We start from the raw sequence: 16,076 nt of genomic DNA, 5'->3' as shown, positions 1-16,076 counted from the left end.
GGGTTGTCGACCGCCGCGGTCTTTCCGAACTCTCCGGGCGGGAGGGAGCGGGCGGCTGGGCCGTGGGGTGGGCGGGGCGGAGCCGGGGAGAGGGTTCACGGAGCTGTTGTTGCTGTTGGGGCTGGAGAGTGGGGATGGGCTGGGCCGCGGTCCCTCCGATCCCCTCTTTTCTGCTTCCTCAAATCTTCGCCTTACCTCCCAGATGTGGTTTTCTGTGTCCGACCTGGGTGGGGTTGGGAACCGGGACACCGGACTCAATCTTGGGATCCAGTTCCCGACTTTTTTGTCCTCTGGGTCTGCATTCGGGCTCCGTAATTAGCCCGGGTCCCAGAGGTGTTGTCTTCTCACTCCCAGGGCGGGGCAATGCGTGTGTAGATGCCCGGGATCTTTTTTGCAAAGCTTTTCGTCCAGACGCACCTATGGGTTGCCCGGGATCGATTTGGACTGCGCTTGGGACCTGCTCTGGAGAGGTCTGTGGCACCAGCGTGTCTCCCATAATCTTTAGTTACTGGAAAGCTTGCTCAAGCTATTGTTAAAAGTCATTTAAAACCGAACAAGTTGAAGAGAATCGGTTCAGATGAGTTTCCTTTATTTTCTTACAGACGTAAAAAATGATGCTATTCTCTAATCTGTATTCCTAATTCCTGTGGCTATTTGAAGTCACCGTTGTATGATGAGTTCAGTCTGCGATTGTTGCACAAATGGATTGCAGAGGGTTGGAGAACTGTTATACCTCCTCTTCCTCGAAGTTTTTATACCTCCTTGTTTGGAACTGTCATTTTCTTTCACTTTTAAAGAGGTGTTCTCGGTAACTTGTGAGGTTCCTTATACTGTTAACAGCAATGCACAGTTCACACGGGTGGGCAGGGGTGATTTTTGAAGGTTTTTTTTTTTTAAACTTATGAAGTGTTTAGCTTGGATAAATCGAGAATTTCCTAAACGAGAAAGCAATGTAAGCATTTTTAATGAACTGATTTTAGGTAATAAATGCCGCTGAAAAGTTTGTAGGAAATAAGGGTTTTCTACCTTTAATAGTAATTTTTCAATTATGATCATAAGGGAATGAGTTATTGTAGTTTATGACTATCCGCAGATGACCAGTGTTTTGCAGTGTGAAGCGCACACAGGCCACCTTTGTGAAGCACGTGACACTTTCCCCGCGTATGTATTAGGACTTATACTGAAGTACCTGGGTACTTACCTCATTTTCTCTTTTCCCACTGACTGGGGAGGTAATATGAATTAGGGAAAAATAGACTGAAGTGACAAGTTTTGTGAGCTCTCCTATGCAAAAGAAACTTTATTTCAGGGTTTTTGATCTTCCGGCAAATGGCGGATGATTTTTAAGTTCCTGGAAAAGATTGTGGGGGGGAGGTTAGTTGCCCGACATTTACATTCTGATAGAAACTGTAGATTCTTAGCCATATGAAGTGGTTAATTGTTTAGAGCATACAGCTGGAATATTGTCATTGAGGGAACCTGGAAAAGGAGTCAAGTTAGGTATGGTTATGGATCCATACTGGTGGTAGTTAATGTCTTTTGAAGGGACATATTTCAAGAATTATAACAGTAAAAAAAGATACTTGGGGAAAACCAGATACCCTTAGGCATTGTAAATTTTATTATGTTCAAGTCAATTCAATAGATACTGAACATTTGCATTGTAAATTATGCTATTCGGGTCCATTCATTTGCTATGTTAGACAAACATGTGGGAACAAATAAAGATACAGCCCTAGCAACTAAGATTCAGATTTTGGGAGTAATTTTCTACGGTGTGTCAGAAATCATGAAGAGATGAATTATATTGTTTAAACATATTAAGCAGTTTTTCTAATTGCAGGTGGTGCTGTGTGCTTCATGAAAAGCATTCATAGGCTTTGTAGGATACAATGATTAAGTCTTTGGTCTTTAGGAATTTGAAATCTAGAAGGGGATGCAAGCTATTTGCATAAAAATTTACAAGTTAAAATAGGTGTAAATACATAGGTTGGACCTAAAGTTTGGCATTGTATGAAAGGAAAATGGGTTCATTTTTAGCTGGAGTAATTATGGAGAGCGGTGGAGGTATAGTAATACTTCTGAAGTTATCTCTGAAGCTATGATTTATTGAGCAGTAAGTGATCACCAGGCTCTCTGCTAGTTGGGGACTATTTGCTAGCGGATAACAGAGCCCTAATTTGAATCCAGATCTGCCCGGTGCCAAACCCCGTGTGTTTCCACTACATCATGTTATCTCCCAGTAAACTGATGACCTGAGTTCAACATTGCCGAGGGTAAGACTTTTTTTCTGAGAGAAAAATTTAGGTGTTGGGAATAGGTGGATGAAGAAGGCTTTTTAAATAAAAGGAATGATGTGAGCCCAAGTGTGGAGGAGGGAACAGTTCATGGTGTGCTGACAGAAAAGTTAAGAGGACTGGATTACCTAGAATATAAGGTTCATTTTGGGGACTCAAAGGTGAGGTTTGAAATTTAACTTGCAGCTGGAACTTATTTAAATGCTGTATTAAGGAGTTCAACATTTGGGAGGTAATGAGAAACTACTAAGGTCTAATAGTGTAGTGTGTAGAATTTTTTGTTGTATAAAGCTGACTTTCAATATATAGAGTTGACCCTTGAAAAACATGGGTTGGAACTGAATGGGGCAGATTACATGTGGATTTATTTTTTTCATTAAATATGTATAGTACGGTAAATGTAAATTTTGTTAATAACATTTTCTCTTGCTTTATTGTTAGAACACAGCATATAATACATAAAACATATAAAATGTACAGGGTGGGGCAAAAGCAATTTCACAGTGATGTGGAAAAAATACAATAATAAATAATAATAGAAGAATAAACTCAGTTTCATGTACTCACAATTGTAAACCTACTTTTGCCCCACCCTGTACGTTGATCACTTGTTTATGTTATTGGTAAGGCTTCTGGTCAACAGTAGGCTATTAAGTTTGGGGGGAGTCAAAAGTTACATGTGGATTTTTGACTGTTGGGGGGTTCTTGGTGCTCCAAAGCCCCACATTGCTCAAGGGTGGACAGCAGTGTAAACACTGGGCAGTGTAATGGTGGCATTGGGATGATTCAGTAGGAGAGTAGAAGGAGGGGAGGGGTGGTTGGGGAAGGTTTGGAGGAAGTGGAAGCTGAAGGCTAGATTTATTTATAAAATATTTTTATTTATTTATTTTTAGAGAGAGGGAAAGGGAAGGAGAAAGAGAGGGAGAGAAACATTCACGTGGGGAGAAACATCGATTAGTTGTCTCTCATTCAGCCCTGACTGGGACGTGATTGAACTGGCGACCTTTCGCTTTGTGGGAGGATGTCCAGCCAACTGAGTCACACCCATCAGGGCAAAGCCATATCATTTTAAGTGTGGATGATGGCGATGATGGTCCTTACTATTACTAGAAATATGGGGAGGAGGGTGCATAATATATCAGTTTGAATATGTTGAATATGTTTTTTTATATGCTTGCCAAACACTGGAAATGCCCAGAGGCTTTTGGAAATGTGGGTTTGTAGTTCATGAGAGAGTGCAGTGCTAGGCATATATTAAACATGGGTGTAGATGATAATACAAAACATGTACTAGTTGAATCTATATAAGGAGATGAAAGAATCAAGGGAGAGTTTAGAGAGAAAGAAAAAACTCTTAGATGGCATCTATTTAAAACAGAAGGAAAAGACACTAAATAGATAATTTTATATAGTGGGAAAAGAACTTGGAAATCTGTGTACTCTCCTTCATGTTGCAGATTCAGAAGGGATAGAAAGAGTCCGATCATTGAAAGCCCAACTGGGAATAAAATTTTCTTGTTATTGCTATTAAGAATACTATGCTCTCATTGCCCTATTTCAGGGAGGACAAACTATTTCACATTCATTTGGTCTAGACTCTCAGACTTTGGTTACTTAAGAGCTGTTTGGTTGTTTCTTTTGGACATTTGTTGGTAAGTGATATGTGAAGATTTGGAAGCAAATCTCTGATACAGTGTTCTGTTTATTTGTATGTATGACTTTCAATTTTGGTTTCCATATCAAGGACCTTTAAATATTCAAAGATAATTTTTATGCCTCCTATTACTTCTGGCTAGTAATAGTGCCTTTCATAGAAAATGGTATTTAATTACATATTTTTCTTCTCTCTGCAATATGTTCTTGTTAAAAAAAGATTTTATTTATTTACCTTTAGAGAAGGGGAAGGGAGGGAGAAAGAAAGGGAAACATCCATGTGTGAGAGATACATCGATCGTCTCTTGCATGCCCCCCACTGGGGGACCAGGCCCCACAAACCAGACATATGCCCTTCATTGGGAATCGGACTGGTGACCTTTTGGTTAGTGGGCCAGTGCTCAGTGCACTGAGTCACAGCAACCGGGGCAGTACTTTTGATTAATATGAATAGTTTTCTCTCTAGGTCCTGATTATCTTAGAGGGATAGAATAGGATACTTTTAACCATCATATAATGATATATATTCGGTTGGCCAAAAAGTCCATTTAGTTTTTTTCCATAAAACAAAAGACATTTTTCATTTTCACCAATAACTTTATTGATTTAGATCTTTTGAATATGTCAGTTATCTCCCGCTATTTACTGGCATCCAGTGGGCAGAGGCCAGGGGTGCTGCTACACATCTTCCAATGTGTAAGACAGCCCTACAGCAAAGAATTATTTGGCTAAAATGTCCATACTACCAAGAAACTTAGCAAACCACTTTTGACACGTTTGATCAGCCACAGCACCTTCTCCATACACCTGCACAAATCTTTTTTTGCGTTTCAGTTGCAGTTTTACCTTTCTTGAAATAATAAGGCATAATGCACTGAAAATGTGTATCTTCTTCCATCTTCAATATTAAAATGGCTGCACAAAAATTCACCAGTTTCGATAAGTTTTTTTAAAAATGCACACTGATACGACAGCTGTCACAATATAATCTAACGAAGTTGTTTTGAATGAAGTTAAAGACAGCCAAGCACTACTAGAGTCATTGTACAGAAAAAACGTAATGGACTTTTTGGCCAGCCCAATATATAAAATCTATTTTAATTTGGAAATGTTTAGGAACTCTGAATTTATAGAATTTTATGTGGTTTTCTGTTTAGATATTTAAGTAGGGGAATCTGTGTATTAGTGTATAAAAGATTGTAATAGTTTGCAAAATAAGGCTTATAGTTGTAACTTTTTGAGAGCAAGTTTATTAATTTTAGACTGAGTTACCATGGAAGTGTTTATTTCCTTCTGGAAATTAATACGTTCATTTTGTTTTTTAGGAATGTGTTTTTTACTATGTCACAGGAACTTGGGACCATCCTAAGTAAGAGTCCTGCGTCAGTGTTGTTGGAGGCAGGCGGTTTTGTGTGTGCTTTGTCTGGGCTGGGTGGCTTAGTTGCAGTGATGCTGGTATTAATGAGGCAAAGGTCAGGAGTTCTATTTAGCCTCATTGTGAATGATGGCTAGGGAGTACACCTCTTACTCCCGCCAGCTGTCTTGGAAATTCCTCAGTTGTCATTGGTCACAAAGGTGACTGGATTAGGGCCGATCTTTATAGCTCTGGAAGAATATTAGAGGAAACATTGTAATGGTTAGGAACTCTGGCTCTGGAATTACACAGACCTGTGTCAGATTCTTGGTCTGTGACCTTGGGAGAGTCCCTAAACCCCTCCAAGCCTGTATTTCCTGATTATTGAATAGGTTAATATTTTGTTTGGGCATGTCTTACTGTTGCTTTCTTTTTCCAAGTGGGAGTTGGTTGCTTAGACCTGTGATTCCCAAACGCTACTGTAGAGTGGTGTCAGTCCACGACAGTGTTTTTACTTGTCTGAAGTGAAATGAGAATGAGCTAGCTTTTCTTAAAGCTATATCTATTGAAGTTAAAAGATATTTTTTCTAAAATTATCTTTTGCCATTTTTGGTGTAAGCCTATTCTTTTATGAAATAATTGTGATGATAATTGGTAGTTATTTTCTTTTTAAATGTCCTTGGAAAAATAAAAATGGCACCTTTGATTTATTATATATTTTTTAAGATTATGGTTCTGTGAAATCTGATCATCTTGGTGTAAACAGAACCAGGGTTTTAGGGGAGAGTACTTATCCACCATATTTATGCGTATTCAAGTTAGGTTTGTGGTACAGTCTGCCCTTGTACTACCCTACAGGAACTGTATTGGGATTCTCACAGCCATTGAATTTAACTTTGTCAAGTTTTACATTACTTACAGCGCTTTTCAAGGGGGCAGTTCAGATTGTTTTAAATTGGGTTCAAACAAGTTTCTGGAAATTACTTGTTTAAGGCTGTGTTTCGCAACCAGAGTCCCAGGAGGAAATTGGCGAACTGTGGGGGCAGCCTGAGGGTGCTTGCTGTAAGTCAGTGCTCTGTGGATTAGCCAACAAGATAAAAACCTTGCCTTTGACGAGTGGAGTAGTAGAAATTGGCTTTCCTTTCCACCTCTTCTGCAAGAAAGATCCTTGAAGCTACAGCAAGAAAAGCTTTTTTTTATTTAGCATAGCAAGTAAACCTTGTACAAATATCAGTATTCAAAATGCTTCCTAGAGAAAGAATAGTTCAGCACTTTGCGTAATCGGTTATGTAAGTGGAGCCACAGAAGTCCTCCTGGGGACACAAACCAATTATTAGCATAAGCACTTATTGAAACTGCATTCAGTTGTCTACATGAGAAGCTTACTGACTCCCTGGTTCACTTAGAATGCATGTGGGGGTAACTGAAGGTGCAAACCTTGCATAAGTGACTGTTAAATTAAGGCTTAACATTTGTTTCCTTTGAGTGTTTTTGGTTAGGTAATTTTAAATATTGAGAGTGCTATAGAAATATATAGAAATGTATGTTAGCCTCCCTGAAGCAAAATGTTCATGTTAGGTTGAAATAGCTTAGACACCCTGTCCTTTAGTTTTCACAGAAACTGGAGGTTTGCTGCTTTAGATATTAAGGATGTTATTGTTTTATAGAGTTTTGTTGTTAATATTGATTCTGGTAAATAAAAATAATACAGAATTTATTTATTTTAACAAAGCTTAAGTTTTTAACAATGCTTAAGTTTTTCCTATGAAGTTCTCCTAATGGCAGAAATGAATGATATGCTCAGACGCTAGAAATACAGTTTTGCTTTAAGTGTTACCCAGCAAGGGCTTGCTGCCCCCTGAGCATAAGCCAGTACTATGACACCTGCTTCTCATGAGAGAAAAAGCTTGTATCTCGAGGTCAGCTGGCAAGAAGACTGGAGGTAAGGCTCAGGTCTGTCTCCTCCATCCAGGGTTTGGGGCAAAATTTAAGGGTTTTCAACACCAGATCTTCCTTAGCTTCACAAAAGGTTCTGCATTCAGGTTCTGGTCACATCTGAGTTCCTTGCTCTGGAAAGAGAAGGTGCGCAGGGAGGGGCAGTTAGGGATTCCACATGTATTTCTCATGAAGGGTGGTCACAAGTGGTGTATCCAAGGTTTAACCTTTGGTTCTGGGTCTTGTCAGAAACAGGATAGGACCAGTTTGAGCTGGTTCTGCAGTGACATAAGAAGGACATTTCACAATGCCTACAGGCTTTTATTTTAAATATTCATAAGAATTTTGCGTTTTGTGATTTTACATGTATGTAAACCGTGTTTTTAAAGTACTATCAACTAAATTGGTGCTCCCCGAAAGGGATGATGTTCATTCTGTGAATGTTTGTGTTCCTGTGACATGGCTGTATTCAATTTAGTAGCACAGTGCTTAACTATTGGGTTGGCAAAAAAAGTTTTTATTTTTTTCCTTAGTGGCTCTAGTAGTGCTTAGTTGTCTTTAACTTCATTCAAAACAATTTTGTTATTGTATTGTGACAGCTGTCATATCAGCATGCATTTTAAAAAAACTTACCAAATTGGTGAATTTTTGTTCAGCCATTTTAATATTGAAGATGGAAGAAGATACGCAACATTTTCAGTGTATCTTTATTATTTTTAGTTCAAGAAAGGCAAAACTGCTACTGAAACACAAAAAAAGACTTGTGCAGTGTATGGAGAAGGTGCTGTGACTGATTGAACATGTCAAAAGTGGTTTGCGAAGTTTCTTGGTAGTGTGGACATTCTGGCCAAACAGTTCTTTGCTGTGGGGCTGTCTTATGCATTGGAGGATGTGTAGCAGCACCCGGTCTCTATTCATTAGAAGCCAGTAAATAGCAGGAGGTAGCCGACATACTCAAAAGATCCAAATCAATAAAGTTATTGGTGAAAATGAAAAATGTCTTTTGTTTTATGGAAAAAAACTAAATGCTCTTTTTGGCCCAATACTTAACTTTGGCTCATTAAAAAAAAAATCCTTTGTTCTGGTGGTTTTGGTCCAATATTGGACAGTTCCTGACACTTTCTATATATTTTTAACAAACAGCAAACCTTTAAAACTACTACTAAGGAGCAGTAGTTTCAGAGACATAAATGACTTTAAAAGGACAGTTAATGAATTTTAAGATGTTCTTTTGTATTTAAGATTATCTAATTATCAATATATTTCTAGCATCATAAAAATAGCAGCAGTAACAGAACTTCCTGCAGTTATGGAAATGTTTCATATCTGTGCGATTCAACATGGTGATCTTCATATATTGAACACTGAAAATGTGCCTAATGTTACACAGGGACTACATTTTAAATAGTAGTTAATTTTTTATTAGTTTGAATGTGAATAGCCACATTTGGCTAGTGACTACTGTATTAGTGTAGCTCTCTCGGGTTAGGAAGTTAAGAGGGAGAAGAGGGTTAGAAATCTTCACGCCACCCCTCAGTTCAATTATAGGCAAAGATAAGTGTTTGTATAATGAAACAGTGCATCTTCTTACTGTTTCAATTTCAAAAACCAAGTTTTGTGAAGTAGTCTGGATTTTTTAGGGGGTGATCACTGGTCATTTGATTTTTTTTCCCTTTTGTGTTGATATTTAAAATGTGCTTCTATTACAAAAGCGTACAGTATAATGTACAATTGAAGTAATTATAAAATGAACTACCATGCACCACCAATTAGCTTAGAAAATCGAATACCACCGGGGTCTTTGAAGCCCTTTATACTACTTCCCATTTGTCTTTAATAATTCCCCAGTCCCCCTCCCACCGGCCCCTGGCAACAACTACAGGGTCCGGCAGAAGTGAGTCCTGCTTGAGTGTGGTTGGTAGGGTAATAATATGGGTGTAAAACTTATAGTTTTAATTTGAACATTTCACCTAAAGTGTCATATGGTATGCTTGAGTGTGATATTGGTATGTTACAGAATTATATGCTTGTGACTTTGTAATAGAACATGGGCATTATTTGTGCCGGACCCTGTATTTTATTTTGTGAATTTGACTGTTTTAGGTACCTCATATAAGTGGGTCATAAAATATTTTTCCTTTTGTGTCTGACTTATTTCATTTAGCATGATGTCTTCAAGTTTTATTATCTATGTTGTAGCATGTTCATTGAGTTTTACAAAATTTCATGACTATTTTTTTTTATTTCCAGAAGTTTCATGTGGTTCTTTTTTAAGACTGTCCTTTTTTGTAATCTTACTGCTTTTCTTGATCATGTTCTTGAGATTTTTTTTTAAACCTATTAAATATATTTGTTTTATATTTTGTATCTGATCATTCCAGTATCTTTGCAGATATGATTTTGCTGTTTGTTTTTGCTGGCTCTTGCTCCTGTGACATACTTTCTTGTTTGTTAATTTAACTATGAAGCTTCTTAGAACTCTATCTGTGTTAATTTTGCAGAGTGATTTTTTTTTAATTCCTCACCTGAAGATATGCTTACTAATTTTAGAGGGGAAGGGAGGGGGAGAGAGAGAGAAAATCATCGATGTGAGAGAGAACATGAATTCGTTGCCTCTCATACACAGTTGCCTTTCATACACACACTGACGGGTGACTGGGCCCAACCTGGATATGTGCCCTGACTGGGTATCGAACCCACAACCCCTTGGTTTAGCAGATGATGCTCCAACCAGCTGAGCTATACCAGCCACAGGTTACAGAGTAATTTTTAATAGTACTTTAAAATTGTATAGCTTATAGCTTATAAGTAAACACCTGGAGGTTAATCTTTTTATTTTGAAATAATTTTAGACTTACAGAAAAGTTGCAAAAATGATACAGTAGATTCTTGTATACCTTTTACACATATTCACCAGTTTTTAACATTTTGTCATATTTATCTTATGGCATATACACATTATTATTTATTTTCGTGAATCATTGAAGAGTATGTTATATGCTTTCTTGCCTCATAATACCTCAGAGTGTATTTCCTAAGAATTAGGACATCCTCGAATGTAATTACAGTGCCCCTATCAAATTCCAGAAATTTAACATCGATACTTTACACTTTATATTCCAGTTCTTCCCGTTTGATCATGTATTTATTTGATTGTCATTTCTTTTTACTGTCCTTTAATTGGGAAGAATTTCTTAGCTTTTCTTTGTCTTTAATTGAAGAATACCAGTCAGTTATTTTATAGGAGGTTTTTCAATTTGGGTTTGTCTGATTTGGTCTGATGTGCCTCGTGATTTGAGTCAGGCTATTTATTTTATCTTCAGTCAGAGTACTACAAGAGTGATGTATTCCTCTCAGGATATTATATATGGATATACATAATGTCCACTTGCCCCTTATTAATGATTTTAATTTAGGTCAAGATGCTACCTGGTTTATTCACTATACAGTTACTGTTTTCTTCCCCCTGTAACTAGTAAGCAATATGCTGGGTGGTATCCTAGTGTTTTGTTTTTTCTTAATGAAAAGCTAGGTACAGTAATAGTATACCTTACGTTCGTATCGTGTCTTCTATCTTGCCAACCATTTTTACATTTTACAGTTTTATTTTAATCTTCACGACAGTAGTACTTTTTATAGTTCTAGAAACTAAGACGCAGAGACATAGCTAATAAGAGGAAGCATCGAAATTCATACCCTGGTTTTCTTAAGATTCTTTTTACTAGGTATAGTTGCCTTTATGTTACTAGATAGACCATAAATTGTACATGATCTGTGTCTTGTTCACCGTTATATTGTCACTGACTGTTGAATGTATAAACAACATAGGCACGAGTTGCTGTTTGTCTTAAATGGTGGTAGTCCTAGTGTAACTGCATTATTTATTTATATATTTAATATTTATATATGAATATATTCATAATACATAATATATGAGTATATATAACATACATTGTTGCTCAGAGCTTAATGCTCATGTGGAAGGGGTTTCTGATGCTTTGCATAACAAGCTAAGATTTTTCAGATCAAAAAGTTGATGGATTTGCACACAGCAAAGAAAATTTGGCTTTCTTAAGAGCATTATATGATAATGATTTGTGAGGCAGATTTTCTGATACTAACTCAGTTCTTTTTCTAGGTGTGTCTTTAAGATTTGGGTGATCAAAGGAAATGATTTAAAGTTTTTCCTCAGGTCAACTTTTGCATTGATACTAGGGCGTAGTGTTGGTTAAATGTCATCTTTTGACCTGGTGAATTGGTAGAAGCTGGACCCTATCCAGATTTACTTCTTTTTCTCTTACCTCTTACCTTCTCTCCTCATTCTCAGTTAGAGCTGAAGGAACGTGGGCATTGAGTCTTAGTTAGAATAGGAATTCACCCATTGACTAATTGATTCAGTAAATAGTTATTGGGAGCTACTAGATATTAAGAACAGTGTAGTCTTTGAGGTTAAAACGATGAATTGAGATACTTTTCATTACTGTCATGTAGCACAGTCCAGCGGTGATAAACTTACATCCTGTTTATTAGTCACTTATGTATTTAAGTTGAATATATGTAAGAAAAATTTTATTTATACTTGCTGAAACTTTTCTGGCAAGGGAGAAAATTCTGAGGGCTATTGCTTAATTGGTTATATAAGTATGGGTTCAAAACTAGTTAGCTAAGCTTTAATTATTTAGCTAAGTTTTAGAATTAAACTAATTGTAATTCTGAAAATTGATCGATACTTTCATTTCAGTTGAAGCCTTGTAATGAAACCTGCCCTAAGTGAATTATGTTCAATCTGAAAACTGCCATTTGCTTCCTGTGGGGTTTGGTGACTAGCGGGTGGTGGTGTCCTGGAAATTATACAAGGTGGGGCAAAAGTGGGTTTACAGTTGTGAGTATGCAAAATACAGAGTGTATTCATTTATTATTTATTAACTATTGTGTTATTTTCTTTTTTCTGTTCAAATGGTATGTATTTATCCATAATTATTGAGCATGAATCTCCAAATATGTTATAATCTGATTTAAAATCCTCAAATTTAAGAAACTTACACCAAGGCTTTGACTTCATTTGTGCTCAATTGTTTTTAAAATTTGTAGCTTTTTGTATAGTAAAAAGCTGGTACTCATATACATAAGTAATACAAACTTAAAATTCATCATACATTTACATCATTTTTTTAGCTTGACCTTGTAGTAAGTCTTTAGCTTCATTGGTTTTGGCTGCTACATATGGAGATTCTTCCTTGTCTGGGTGATTTAAAAGCTTAATTTTGTCAAAGAGCATCTCTTATTTTTTCTTTATTGGCAGGAGGGACCTAGGATTAATGCTGCTTCCTGTTCTGTCATTTTGGGTTCAAACCCACCTCTGTAATAGCTACCTCTAAAGGCAGATTTTGGTGGACTTTGAAAAACTTGTTTGACTTGAAGTTCCATATGCTTCATGGCCTGCAAAACATAATGGCCTGGCCTGCAAACCCAGCATCAGCGATTGTCATTCCAGCTGCTACCACTGTACTGGCCATAGCTGGTGCTTGGTTCCTCTGCCTCTCCCGAGAGTGTGGTTCCTCCCAGGCCAGAGGCTGTGGCCATCAACTCCACGCCTCCACCATAAAGCAAGGTGGCCAACACTGCCAGGGATAAAGCGTGCAGACATGGGTGCCCCAGAAAACATGGAGGTGGTGACCCTTAATAATTGTAGTATTCTCCATACGAACAGCTGTAAACCTGCTTTTGTCCCACCCTGTATATTACATGGTACATTTCACATTCCCTTGTCTCCCACCCCATCAAAGCAAATCTTAATATTATACATGCAAGCACATGTTTATTTTGTCTTTTATTTTTTTGACTTTTGAGGTAAAGACTCAGGATGTTGCAAAAATAGTAGGGTCCTATTCCTCTTCACTCAGTTTTCGCAATGGTGACATCTTATGTAGCACGCATACAATATGAAAACCAGGAAATTGATATTGCTATATTACTGTTAACTAAACTATAGACCACATACAGATTTTAAATCTACATTTCTGTGGGTGTGGGTTTGTAGGTCTGTGAAATATTATTCCATGTATAGTTTTGTGTAACCACAATCAAGATACAGAATTCCTGGTGCTACCTCTGCATTCACACACACAGCTATCACTAGTTTTGTCATTTTGACAATGCTATATGAATGAAATCATCCTGTATATAACCTTTTGAGATGCATATTTTAAAATATAATTTGTTTTAATTCTAAAAGTAAAATAACATTTTACGTATTTTGAATCTACCACCCTAATACAGTCATCATTTTGGAGTTTTATATAGCCTTTTCCATATGAAGTTTTATGTCATTGTTATAGTATATGTTTAATTTTGCTTGCTGCTTTTTTTAACTTAAAATATTAAGTGTGTTCTCTGTCACCATCATACTTAATTTTTGCTCTTATAAGAAATGTTGCTGAAAAAACCTTTGAGCATATAGATTTCTTTATATTTTTAGTTATTTCCTGGGGCAGATTCCCAGATGTGTTATGCTGAGCCAAAGGATATGAGGGTTTCTTAGTCTTGAAACATTTGGTCAAATTGTTTCTCTAAAGGATGGTACCATTAGTACAATTTCACTGTCTCCTTGTTAGAGTGGATATTAGTGTTACCACACTTCCTCCCCCAACTTAATAGGTGAAAAAGGTACTTCATTGTTCTAATTTTAGAGTGCATTTATGTAACAGTTTTCTGTGAAGAGTAAAATTGATCATAATGTCAAAATGACATGAACTTTTAAAATGTGATTTTGCTTTTAAGTAATTTGGGAAAGCACTTTAATACCTGTGCCAGTGTTCAACATTTCTGAGCAAGAGGTTGACTCACCAGATCCATCCTCTTACTGTACCTGGAACCTCTTTAGCTTATAGGTTTCTTGCCTACAAAATGATTGCCAGTTCTTGCATTGCTTCTCTCCCTGGCCTCTGCCATTGTCTTCTAGTTACTTTTCTCAGTTTGGATCCATGACCTTTTCCCATGTCTGTTCCCTCTTCAAAGAACTGCTGCTCCGTCCACTGTTACCACACCACACCTTACTCATTTTTTCCCATGTTCATGTCAGCTCGTGCTGACATGTTAATGCAATACCGTAATGTTTCCTTACAGTTGAATGAACCCTGGGTGACTATACTCACCTGGGGCTCTTAGGAGTACTGGCTGTCTTCGCTATTTTAATGGCTACCACAGAAGTCATATGGCTAAGGATGTATGGAGTATAAATAATATATGTAAATACAGAATAACAGAATAATAAGGAGAGCGTGTATCTTTTACTTTTCTATATGTATTCTTAGAGCAGTAGACCATCAGGGCAATAACAAAACCTTTAAAGAAAAGCAGAAGTTTTTAATTGAATATTACTAAGTGCCAAGCACTGTGCATAAATACTTTATTTAGTCTTTACAATATTCCAGTCCTGGCTGGTGTGGCTCAGTAAATTGAGTGCCAGCCTGCAAACCGAAAGGTTGCCAGTTCAATTTCCGGTCAGGGCACGAGCCTGGGTTGTGGGCCTGCTCTCCAGTTGGGGGAGTGTGAGAGGCAACCAATCGCACATCGATGTTACTCCCTTTTTTTCTCCCTCCCTTCCCCTCTCTTTAAAAAAAATAAATAAAATAAAACCCCCACAATATTCCTATACATTTTTGCTGTAGCTACATATGAAGATCTTATAGATGATGTTGAATAGGTATATGTGATGTTGAAAAGTTGGTTAGCAGGGATTCACAAAAAAATGTATCTTTACTTTTAACTTGGATATACATTCTTTCACCATTTTTCCCCATAAGGTCAAGGTTTTTCTTTGTGGATAGTCCTTTGATAAGAGCTCTGGATTGTCTTTTTAGCACAATGCACACCCATGAAGCATTATCTGGTAAATATCTTTCTTAGAAAAGAGAGAATTAAAACGGCATTTTCAGTGTGTTAAAAACTTTACAATTTTAGGCTTTTTTTCTTTATTCTTCTAGAGCTCTTACATACACTTGATTCCATAATAACTTTTAAAAAATAATTATGCTTTGAATCTTTTTGAACTTTTTAACAGAATTTCAGAGAAACAACCCCTTTCACACTCATACTTCATCAGTTTACATAATCTTAGATTACATAATTACAATAACAAGTCCAGTTGGCATAAACTGGTTTGGGAACAAACAGCTGGCTCTTGTTAAGCGTCCAGCTCATTTGGTGAGAGCAAAAGGGTGGAGATATAATAAGAAAGTGGTCTACCTAATTAGAAGACTCTACTAGGTCCACGTGACCAGCCTGTGGTAGGCATCAGGGAGTGATTCATGGAGGGATTGCAGAGCTGTATTTCTAGAAGTTGACATAGTAGAAGTCTGTGAAAAGAGTTTCTACTGAATTATTGTTCTTGTTTCCATTTTGTAGATGAGAAAACTGAGTCTTCAGAGAGTTAAGTAACATTCCTAAGGTCAGACAGGTAAGAAGTGATGGAGCCCTGCAGTTTGTATTTAGATTTTTGTAGGTTCACATATAGCATGTTCCCTTACCTGCTGTGCAGGTGCTAGATGCCTAGATGTTATCTGATTTATACCTGGTCATTAAGTATTCTTGAGTGGTCTTCAAGTCATGTTTGGGGTAGTTCTTGAAATTATCCCACATCTCGAGTCCTAATTTCATTTTGCTCCTTAGTGTTTCTTTAGCACTAATGCATTGTAAAAGATGAGGGTACATTCCAAGGTGAAAATTTGGTTTATCATTTGTTTTGTTTTCTATTGGATATGTAGAGGTGAGAACTGTGGCTAAGATTTTGCAGAGTTGTACTGCCTAGGTAATTGTGAAATAAGAGTGTAAAGAGG

The 16,076-nt window shown here is 37.1% G+C and overlaps 1 protein-coding gene and 1 pseudogene across 5 annotated transcripts in view; one reads left to right on the top strand and one right to left on the bottom strand.

Annotated features, from left to right (window-relative positions):
• The window catches only part of FRS2 (fibroblast growth factor receptor substrate 2), a 106,425-nt gene that overhangs the window by 265 nt on the left and 90,084 nt on the right, over positions 1–16,076 (top strand). The window contains exon 2 of one of the 5 annotated variants that reach the window (XM_053921151.2): positions 15,646–15,697. The exons of 3 other annotated variants lie outside the window; for them this stretch is intronic. The gene's annotated coding sequence lies outside the window, so the exon portion shown is untranslated. Of the gene's footprint in view, positions 1–153; positions 471–15,645; positions 15,698–16,076 lie in introns of those variants that run through there. One more of the 5 variants, XM_045184609.3, reaches the window with a different exon arrangement.
• On the bottom strand, positions 12,376–15,159 carry LOC112319162 (mitochondrial import inner membrane translocase subunit TIM14 pseudogene; annotated as a pseudogene).

This window comes from Desmodus rotundus, chromosome 3 (genome assembly GCF_022682495.2).
Source record: "Desmodus rotundus isolate HL8 chromosome 3, HLdesRot8A.1, whole genome shotgun sequence".
Taxonomy (NCBI): Eukaryota; Metazoa; Chordata; class Mammalia; order Chiroptera; family Phyllostomidae; genus Desmodus; species Desmodus rotundus.
This window is presented reverse-complemented; position numbering and strand designations above follow the sequence as displayed.